Here is a 12,100-nt window from a genome sequence, read left to right on the forward strand (position 1 = left end):
GGGTTTGGTTAGTGCACCTCAGCACGTAATAATCAGATTGCTAGATGTAATCTTTGGTACAAAGTTTGTGCCCCTCTGGATGATTTTAGTTTTCTTTTCTTTGGAATTTGAGTAGCAATTCCATGACAAGATTCTGATATCGTCCTTTGCTATTTCTGCAGTTTTTTAAAAATATTGTCACTTTTTTTTTTTACCTTAGCATCATCTTCTTGTTTAAAACTTCTATTGAAGGAAATGTTCCTGACGATTCTTTCATTGCTTGACAATGTGGATGCCTTGGTCCTGATGCGGGATTGTACTGTTGTTTTAAAGTCGAATTGTCTTTGTTTCTTTGATCACTTCTGTGTTTTCAGGCGGTTACTATCCATTCTACCCCACCACAGAGAAACTTAAATTGATGTATCTTAAATTTTCCTGGGTTTCCTGCAGCATCTCTGAGTTAACACTCCATCATTTTGTATTACTTTCAGCAGCTTAGCAGGCCATTCTGAGGGTTATTTTAATTTCTTGCCTATTTCATCTTCAAATTCAGTGACTGAGTAGTGTAATGTGCATTGCCGAAAATCAATCTGCCTTTTCTATGGTTTACTCACTTTAGCTCTGGCTTTAGATTGTGTGTTTGTAATTTTCCTCAAATACGAGCTCATTTAAAACACATTCATAGGCTCTGGTGGTGCAGTAAATTCCCACCATCTACAGACAGTGTTTATATAGCACAACTTTGTGTGGCCTGGAAGCCTTTGTGTGTGCTTGCATGTTCATGTGCACAATAAATGTGTGTGCTGTATTTTTCTTCACATGATCAGACTCATGATCAGGCCTGAGTGACCCCCCTGACTAGACCATTGGAAGTTTGCAAATTTTCCTGAGACAAATTGGATCACCTACATTGATGACAAGTTGATTGAGGCTCTGTAAACCTACCATCAAACTTGCATTCCCTTTTTGCATCATGATCCATCCAGCCCTTTTGATATGATGGTTAGCTAAGTGTATTTATGTGGTTAAAACTGGTTGATTTATGAAATGTCGGGCATTCATGTCTGTCTGGGGTTTCCTATTGAAGACACTGGAGTTCTGAGGGCACCCAAAACGCAACTCCAATATTGAAGGGTGCTTTCCATGCAAGACAGCTATTGTACTATATCATGTTCCATATAACTATCACATCCAAGTTATCAGAGGCACTGACTGCATTCTGATGTTATACTGCGTTCTTATCTCCACTACCAGTCAGAACATGGCCTCTCATTCACTCCACTATTTTGTCCCCTTCCATTTCCTACTTTCCTACCTCTTCAGTTCCTGATTTGCAGCAGAATTGCCTGGGCATCTGATTCATACTTTATTCTGTCATTCTTTATTCATGGATTAACTGCCTAGACCAGGGTCTTCAACAAGACTGACGTAAAGCCCCAAAGTTACATCTCCATCTTATGTAGGCCCTGACTCTATCTTTGCTGAGCTTCAAGCTCCTAATCAATGGGGGTCACCATTTTTCCCGATGTATGCAGAATCTTTGTCATGTGTGCCATTAGATGCAGATGTCGCCTGCCATATTCTTTCTAAGAACTGTGAAAGCGTCAAGTCATTCGACTGACAACATAAATACCACACTTAACGCAACATTTGTCTGAGTCAAATCTTCTTTCCACCATGCCAAGGTTAAATAGGAACATGTACAGACATATAACCAAAATAATATAGTCTTAACGTCCTTTTACCTTATATGTTCATAAGGACACATCTTTGATGCACACCTTGATGCACATTATCTATGTCAGACATTCCTAAACTTATGTAAAAAATTCCCATTTCAGCTAAGATTTAACATATGATTATTACAACTTTACCATTCTGGCAGAGATGTGCTCACCTACTGCCACTTCACAGAAACTATATCTTGCCTGAGGCTGAGAAAGCTGAGTCCCATAGGGATACAGACCAATTGCTACCTTAGTGCGTGTTTGCCTCTGCTGATGAAGACAGTGTTTGCCTTCAACCAGGTATTCAGTGCATCTCTTCTTCCTAGGAAACTCTAGACTGCAAGTTGCACTGCCTTCCATGCTCTCTTAGTACAGTTCATAGAATCAGATGTTGGGGTGTTGGGTTGTAGATGACATTTTAAATCACATTTTATCAATGTTAGAAATGTTCAGTCTATTCTTGTTATTTATAATGTGTCTTCTTGCGGTTTTTATAATATTCTTTACAGCAACCTGTCTTTCACATAATCGTTGGTGCATTCGATCAACTTCACTCTTGTCATCCTTGGGTGGGAAAGCACACCTTGCAAAGTTATGCCGAAGTTGTAACTTAAGTAACGTGACCTTTGGATAATGTATAATGTAGAGAGTTGTCACAAAAGATGAAAATAACAACCACTCTCTACACCGTCAAGTAACTGAAATTGACCCATCACACTACATGCAATTGATGGTTGTAAGAAATGGTAAACTGCAGATTAAACCCCACCAATATCCTCCACAGAGGCCACAGTACATGGCATTTGGCTCTGCACAGGTGTCTGGATGCAAGATATGGCATTTGGCCACATCACAACCCTTACCCCATTTCTTCCAAAGTACCTGCTTTATATAAACAAACATTACTTTGCCACTAAGAAAGGTATCCTTAGCTACATGTAACAATGTTTCTCTGTTTTTTGTGATTGATTGATGCACAGACTGTTTAGGTCAAACTAGCTCTTAACAGCTTTTGCCAGTGTATAGCAGCCGTTGGGCATTGGACCTGGCTTGTGGTCAGGGCCTGTATGCAGCTGCAAAGCCCAACCAAGCCAGCTTTGCTTATGAACAGCAGGCTGTGGGTAAAAGACCTACATCCAAGTCTAGTGCACTACCTCCTCCCACCCACACCAGCTTCTCCACCTCATACAAATCCATGACCATTGGATGTGCACATTGGTGTCTGGAGGCAGGGCCTGACTTAAGGTTAAGGCATGTACACGCCCCTCATATTAAACATCTACTGCATGTGGCATTCAGCTATGCATAAAACTAGTTAGGCACCAAGCAAGACATTTGGCCAGGTACTGTGGTGACCCCGTGTCCTAGGAGTTTCAGTACAGGCCTTTAGCTATGTTCAATGAGGGCTGAGTGAAAGGTCTTTTCGTTGGCCCAGTCATTGTGACTATTCCTCATTTAAACAGATACCTCTGCACATTGCATCAATGTGAGAATTGAACACGTTTTTGCCTTTTTACAAACCCTGCACACAACACTACATCCTCAGTTGCCTTTCCTTCTCCATTCAGCCACACAGTTGAGGTACACACCCGGTGCCCATGAACCCAAACCTATTCAATAAGGGCTTCATTTAAAGCCCAGGTTTTAAAAGTAATAAGTGCATGTACAGTGGATAAATGAATGGGCATAGTAACAGAAAGAATATAACATAATAATATTTTAAATAGGCCTCTCCGAAAAGAGTCTTTAATAATAAATAACCTTAGTGGAAAATATTATATACAAATCAGTAAACTAACATGTCAAGCAAATAAAATAAAAAAGCGGTGATTCATCAAAAAATGCTTGAGTTCAAAACAGATATGCTCACCCAATATTATTGAAGCAATATTGCAGTTTTGCTCACCACACCAGACATGCTTCTAATAAAGAATGCAATATGTTCCTTTTTTGCATATAGGGATAATTTTTGCTTCTGGACCAATAATCTTTTGAGGAACTTTGCCTTCTGACTCTTTAGTGTACCTGGCTGGCTGAGACTGGCTTAATGTGATCTTTGGCTTTTTGCAAGTTCACAAGAAAACACATTCAAATGTCTAGCAGACTTTACTTTTATCCTTATACTAGAGTAAGAAAAGGAGCTTAAACCTCAAAGACTCAACTTAAAACATGGTCATGCAATTTACAAACATATTGAGCTTGTCATTTGGTACAAAAATAAAAATAAAATCTCCTTTGAAAACTTGAATGCTGGCTCAGTTCTCTTGTGAATTAATGCATGATAGAATATATAAATATCACTTTGTGGTATACCGGAGCATAGCTATAGCAAGAAACTGTTTAGAGAATCTTTCATCATCAAACTTAATGCAGGCTCTTCTTAAACTTTGTTCAATGGTGGGAAGAGATGAGATGCTTACTTCACACAGGGAGAGTGAGAGAAGGCCAACCTAGTTGCATTCTCCCACAAGCATGTCGGCACACAAGAGGGCAACCAGACTCTTTAAGAAGAAAATACAAAAAAAACACTCAGAGATTCTACAGGAAAATCAAGAGACTTTGGTGTAGATGCCTCACCCACTAATTAGTGACATGCTTCATCATCAGTGCCTATCCACACCCTGGGCGGACTTGGTATACCCCAATCAGAATTACTATTTATTAATAGGGTACCGTGGGCTTGTTAAAATACAGGTACAGGGTCCTAATTGAGCATTATTTTCTCAATTTGGGGATGAAGTTCACTTGCTTCTTGAGGGTCCCTGGGGGCCAACTACCCCTCCTGTTACCTTCATTAAGTCCCACACAGTGGGATTGCTAAGAGGTCTTTGGAGGCCAAGCCCCCCTTTCTCCACCACTCTGCAAACGTGCCTCCTGCCACACTGCTGGTTGGGGGATGAAGTCCACTTTACTCCCGAGGTTCCTTGGGAGCCAAGGAGCTCTCCTAGTACCTCTTGTAAGTCCTACGCAGCTGAATTCCTGAGAGCTGTTTGGAGGCCCAACCCTCATTCTCCGCTAATGTGAGTGCTAGGTAAAAAAACCTTAGAAATTCACTAAAACACCTAAGGTTACAGAGACGTTATAGTTAGAAAGATAATTTTAAAAAAACATAGAAATTCACTAAAAAATAAAGGTCACAGGGGCATTTTAGGTAGCAAATATAATTGAAAAACCTTACAAATTCACTAAAAAATTCAAAGGTTACAGGGACGTTATAGTTAGGCTGACATTTCACTCGTACAGATCCAGAGAAATTCATCCGTAATAGTTACCTGAGTTAACTATAACTTGTGCCCCCGCAATGCATTGCTTATGACCTCGCATATTACATCACTCATGACATGGTCAGTGACATCACTGATGACATCACTAATGATATCTCAAATGACACCAGTGGTTACATCAGTGATGACATCATCCAGTGACTGTGAGTGTTTTTAAAACATTTATGAGTGTTAAATATATATACCTTGGTGTATTGGTGAATCAGTGGGTGTATGAGTTACTCTTTGGATGACTGAGTGGGTGCATGACTGACTGTATAGGTGAGTGATTAGGCATCTCAGTGAATGTATGGATGAGTGCCTGGTTGTGTGAATGTATCTGTCTGTCAGTTGATGTCTGAGTGGGTATATGAGTGTGTTAGTGGGTACGTGAATGGCTATATGGGTGATTGATTGGTTGACTATCTCTATGGTTGTCTGGGTGTCTGTGTGTGTGGGTGAGGAGGTGTGTGACTGCCTGTATGGATGAGGGATGGGTCGGTGTATGGGTTAGTGAGTGCATGTGTGAGAAGATGTATGGGTGAGTCAGTGCCTGTATGGCTGTGTCACTGATTGAGTGCTTGTGTCAGTATGGGTCAGTAACTGTGTATGTGAAAGGCAGTATAGGTGAGTCACTGATATATGAGTGACTGTATGTGTGAGTGAGTGAATGTGAGAGTGGCTATATGGAAGAGTACATATGTCTGTCAATGACTGTATGGGTGAATGAGTATGTGGTACTTTTCGTATGAACAAGTAGGTGTATGAGTATGTAACTGTTTGGGTAAGTACGTACCTGTATAATTTACTGTATCAGTGAGTGTGTAGGTGTGCGGAAGTTCTATGGGTGGCTCACTCAGTGTGTGAGTGCCTGTATGGGTATATGAGTGGATATGTCAATGGCTGTATCGGAGACTGAGCAGGTGTATGAGTGGCAGTATCAGTGAGCAAGTAGATATGTGTTTAGATCAATGAATTAGTGAGTGGCTGTGTAAGTACTGGTATTGATCTGTCAATGGGTTTGTGAATGGTTGTGTGGAAGTTGCAGTGGGTGGTGAAAAGATTCTATAGAGGTATGAAAGGGTGCGTAAGAGATGATGTGGATGATGTCATCACTGATTTCATTAGTGATATCATTTGAAATGTCATCAGTGATGTCGTGAGTGGTGTCACTGGCCATGTCATGTGCGATGTAATATGTGAGGTCATAAGCAGTGCATTGCGGGGGCACAAGTATTAGTTAACTCAGTTAACTATAACTGCTGAAAGAGTGAAATGTGAGCCTAACTATAACGTCCCTGTAACCTTTGTTGCGGTCGCCAGTAGGTAGTTATAGTTAGGACCTAGCTACCATAGGAAATCCGCAACATTCTATTGGGAATAACTCTGGCGCCGGTTGAGGAATTTGCGTGCAATTTTCCCAAATTTTGGCCAGCTCCGCTCTGCTCCTTCCCTGAAAGTTTCGGGGGGATTCATGAAGTGGGGGCTGAGAAAAAAGGAGGGTCCCAAAACGTGTTTTCCCCATGTTAATTTCCGTAGGACGGTCTGACAAGTCTACAGCCCGAACCGCTGAACGGAATTACGCGAAACTTTGCCAAATTGTAGGGACTGGTACGCAGATGTGCCTTTGCTATATTTGGTGAAAATTGCTCAAGTGTTGTTTTTTTTAAAATTAACTTCAAAAACACAAATATATCTATAGGGGTGCTCCGAGTGCTCACCGGTACGCCTACCGGGGAGCGCACCCGGCGCGCTACGGGAGTGAGCGAGCGGAAAGCTGGTTGGCTGTTGGATGTCTGACAACATTCTAACAGTCTGGAGAGTCCGCCATTTTGTGTCTCGGTAGAATGGAGACACAAGAGGTTAAAAAAAGGGGGAAATGATTAAAAGGGGGCAGGGTAGACACCCCCTGACCCCCTAGGTTTTCTGAGTTGGGCCTAGAAGGACCCTGAAGGGCAAAAAAACGATTTAAAAAAAAAATTGCGGGGTAAGCGCTGTGTGCGTTCCCATGTACGCTCACCGGTACGCGCACCCAGAGCGTACCACTGGGAAAAATATTGAAAGAAAATAGTGTTAAATAAGAATTTGGAGTGCTTAGAGCTAGGGTAGTTCTAAAAAGAGCTGTTGTGTTATGTGGGTGATTTAAGTACCTACAAGTAGGTACAGATGCAGAGTCTAAAATTCACTACAATACAATCACTTCGCTACTACTTCATAAATTAGATATAAAAATGAATAATATGTCAACTAATTTTGAATTTGTAGATATTAATTTATTGTTCAGAATTTTCATAATTCAATAGAATTTGTAGCATGTCCTCTTCTGGAATTTCCTCTTCAATCATATGATCAGGAATGTCCTCATTATAAGTGTGCCATGATGATTCTATTGTATCCAAACATTCGATAAATTCTTCATCAAGAAATTCATCCTCAATAAATATCTTTGAAATTTCAAATGAAATTTCCTTGGTCTCCTCATTTTGATTCATTTTAATTTCAAATTTCTTGCTGTAAATTGCAGAAAAAAGTAATCACTTTCAATTATAGTTTTTAGTAATACATAACATAAAAGTAGCTTAATCAAGTATTTAGTTCTTTAAAATTAATTGGACAGTGTATAGTATCAGGCAGGAACTAGAAATATAAAGCACTGCATGTGATGAAGCCTATCTTAATCCATAATTATAACAGAAGGACTGTAAATAACTAACAGAAAACATTTTCCAAGTTATCTTAAAGTGTACAACATAGTTCCCTTTAGATATTAAAAACTCACCTTTTTGAAAGTAGAAGAGTAAGTACTGTGTAATTGAAAGTCCTGAAATTGAGCAGCCAAAATTCCACTCAAAAGTACCTCAGACAGGAGTATCACAAAATGGCTGTGTTTTCCTCTCATTTAAGATACATACATAACCAATCAAACTTCATCACAAACAAATTCAAAACTAAAGTAATATTTTGATTGGTTCTAAATTTGAAATACTTTAAAATGTGTTTTCCCCAAACAATTTTCCATAGGACATTTAGACAACGGTGCAGCCCGAACGGATGAATGGAATTACACCAAAGTTGGTAAAATGATAGGTACTGGTATGTAGTAGGGCCTTTTCTATATTTCTTTGAAATTGCTCCAGTGGCTTTTATGAAAAGCAACTTCAAAAAAACATATATATTAATAGGTGTGCTCCAAGCGCTCACCGGTACGCGTACCGGGGAGCGCACCCGACGCACTACGGGAGTGCGCGAGCGGAAAGCTGATTGGCTGTATGATGTCTGTCAACATTCTTAACAGTCCGGAGAGTCCGTCATCTTGTGTCTCAGGAAAATCGAGACACCTGAGGTGAAAAAAAAAAGGGGAAATGATTAAAAGGGGGCAGGGTAGACACCCCTGACCCCCTAGGTTTTTTGAAGGAGGCTTAGAAGGACCCTGAAGGGCCCAAAAACTATATATTTTTTAATTTTGTGGGGTAAGCGCGGGGTGCGTTCCCGGGTACGCTCTCCGGTACGCGCACCCTGAGCGCACCACGGGGAAAAGCAGTGTAAAAAAATAGAGTAAAAAAATAATGTAGAGTGTTTAGAGGTAAGTTAGCTCTGAAAAGAGCTGTTGTGTTATGTGGGTGTTTTTTGTACCTACAAGTTGGTACCAAGGCAGAGTCTCAAATTCAAGAGGAACACTCTATTCCCCTCATCTGTAAAATGTACACCATCTCTCCTATAGATGCCTTGCATGTTGTAACGCAAGTTGTTGTGGTAAATGGAACCCATACCATAGTCTCTGAGGAAAGTAGAAACAGATGTATTTACATGTTTCCTTGCTTTCTCAATCTGTGGACAAAATAGGTTGGACCAATTCCATTTTTGCCTTTGGCATATATTAGAAAATACCAAGGCAGTTTTTGGAAAAAGAGACATCAATTGCCCAAAGATGTCCTTTAAAAGCATTTCCAGACCTACCCCAGTCAAAGTGCCCAAGTCATTGCCACCACAGTGCACAATTATAAGGTCAGGGTGTGGAAGATGCATAAAGGATTTTATCAATGGTATTAATTGGTGACTTCTTAATCCTCTCTGTCCAATCCACACAATATCCACATTTGGTAAATCAAGGTTGTAAATCCTTCTATTGCTTGCAAATTTATCAATACAGAAGACATAGCTATGACCCACAAACCAGACTTTTGGCATCTTGAAGGTAGATGTGCTTCTATTCAGATGAGTAGTGGAAATGAAATGGCAGTTTGAAAGTAGGAATTATTAAAAAAAAGTGGTTGAGATTCACTGAACTTGAAAACCCAGAAATGATTGGTGCTTTCTTAAAAATATTAACTGAAAATTAGGGTGCATGCTTTTTTTTTTAAAGAAGTCATTTCAATGGTTGAGAAAAAGTAATTTAAAGAAAGATTGCATTTGATTAGCTAGTACATTGAGAGGTCAAACACCATTGCTGTATTCTTTTGCAACATAGTATGATGAACTTCTGATCTGTGTGCTGAGTTAGGAGGGAGTTACCATGGTAACAAGGTGAATGAGCACTGGGGGGATGGGTGAATGTTATGTGAGTTTCAAGGTCTTCAAATGTACAGCAATTAAAATGTGCAGTTTGGTTTTGAATTTGTGTGGGAACAATTTTGATTGGTTATGTACAAGAATATGGGTCTGAAATGAGTAAGAATCTGTGCCATTATTCTCAGGCTCCAGTGAAAGAAGCATTATTCAGAGATTCTGCTTAAGAAAATCTGTTCAGTGTGACTGACACTGTTCTACATCTTTCAAAGCATTTTTAAAGGTGAGTAATGATTATTTTAATAAAGATAGAGTGCTGTATGCATTATGGGGAAGATTAAGAAGCATATTGTGCTTCTTTATTCTTGCATTTGCATTTGCACCGTGGGTTTGTTAAAATAAAGGTACAGGGTCCTAATTGAGCATTATTTTCTCAATTTGGGGATGAAGTCCACTTGCTTCTTGAGGGTCCCTGGGTGCCAACTACCCCTCCTGTTACCTTCATTATGTCCCACACAGTGGGATTGCTAAGAGGTCTTTGGAGGTCAAGCCCCCGTTTCTCCACCACTCTGCAAACGTGCCTCCTGCCACACTGCTGGTTGGGGGATGAAGTCCACTTTACTCCCGAGGTTCCTTGGGAGCCAAGGAGCTCTCCTGGTACCTCCTGTATGTCCTACGCAGCTGAATTCCTGAGAGCTGTTTGGAGGCCCAACCCTCATTCTCCGCTAATGCGAGTGCTAGGTAAAAAAACCTAAGAAATTCACTAAAAACACCAAAGGTTACAGAGACGTTATAGTTAGAAAGATAATTTAAAAAAACATAGAAATTCACTAAAAAATAAAGGTCACAGGGGCATTTTAGGTAGCAAATATAATTGAAAAACCTTACAAATTCTCTAAAAAATTCAAAGGTTACAGGGACGTTATAGTTAGGCTGACATTTCACTTGTACAGATCCAGAGAAATTCATCCGTAATAGTTACCTGAGTTAACTATAACTTGTGCCCCCGCAATGCATTGCTTATGACCTCGCATATTACATCACTCATGACATGGTCAGTGACATCACTGATGACATCACTAATGATATCTCAAATGACACCAGTGGTTACATCAGTGATGACATCATCCAGTGACTGTGAGTGTTTTTAAAACATTTATTAGTGTTAAATATTTATACCTAGGTGTATTGGTGAATCAGTGGGTGTATGAGTTACTCTTTGGATGACTGAGTGGGTGCATGACTGACTGTATAGGTGAGTGATTAGGCGTCTCAGTGAATGTATGGATGAGTGCCTGGTCGTGTGAATGTATCTGTCTGTCAGTTGATGTCTAAGTGGGTATATGAGTGTGTTAGTGGGTACGTGAATGGCTTTATGGGTGATTAATTGGTTATGTACAAGAATATGGGTCTGAAATGAGTAATATTCTGTGCCATTATTCTCAGGCCAAACACAGGCCACCTATATATAAGCAAGACATAACATTAATTACTCATTACATGTAACATCCTGGGCATATGCCTAAGATCACACTGTGAGTAAAACTTGATTCACCCATCAGCGTGATCTTAGGCACATGACCAGGATGTACCATGTAATCTACCATGTCTTTAAAAAACATGCAATTCCATATTTTTAAAGACATCAACTAATCACATTATTCACCCAGATCCTTTTAAAATCAAGCTTGACTCACAGTGTGATCTTAGGCACCTGACCAGCATGTTACATGTAATCTACCATGTCCGTCTCTGCAAGCAGTATATGTGTCTCTGGTCATATTATTTCCCTGTCTCTACAGGCCAAACACAGGCCACCTATATATAAGCAAGACATAACATTAATTACTCATTACATGTAACATCCTGGTCAAGTGCCTAAGATCACACTGTGAGTGAAGCTTGATCCACCCATCAATGTGATCTTAGGCACATGACCAGGATGTAACATGTAATCTACCATGCCTTTAAAAAACATGTAATTCCATATTTTTAAAGACATCAACTAATCACATTATTCACCCAGATCCTTTTAAAATCAAGCTTGACTCACAGTGTGATCTTAGGCACATAACCAGCATGTTACATGTAATCTACCATGTCTGTCTCTGCAAGCAGTATATGTGTTTCTGGTCATATTATTTCCCTGTCTCTACAGGCCAAACACAGGCCACCTATATATAAGCAAGACATAACATTAATTACTCATGACATGTAACATCCTGGGCATGTGCCTAAGATCACACTGTGAGTGAAGCTTGATTCAGCAATCAGTGTGATCTTAGGCACATGACCAGGATGTAACATGTAATCTACCATGTCTTTAAAAAATATGTAATTCCATATTTTTAAAGACATCAACTAAGCACATTATTCACCCACATCCATTTAAAATCAAGCTTGACTCATAGTGTGATCTTAGGCACATGACCAGCATGTTACATGTAATCTATCATGTTTGTCTCTGCAAGCAGTATGTGTGTCTCTGCTCATATTATTTCACTGTCTCTATAGGTCAAAAACAGGCCACCTATATATAAGCAATACATAACATTAATTAGTAAATCGTTTTTGGCACAAAGCAAAGCACATGTAATGTAAATCAGCCTTTCGTTGTATACTAGT

Source organism: Lissotriton helveticus, chromosome 11 (genome assembly GCF_964261635.1).
Source record: "Lissotriton helveticus chromosome 11, aLisHel1.1, whole genome shotgun sequence".
NCBI lineage: Eukaryota > Metazoa > Chordata > Amphibia > Caudata > Salamandridae > Lissotriton > Lissotriton helveticus.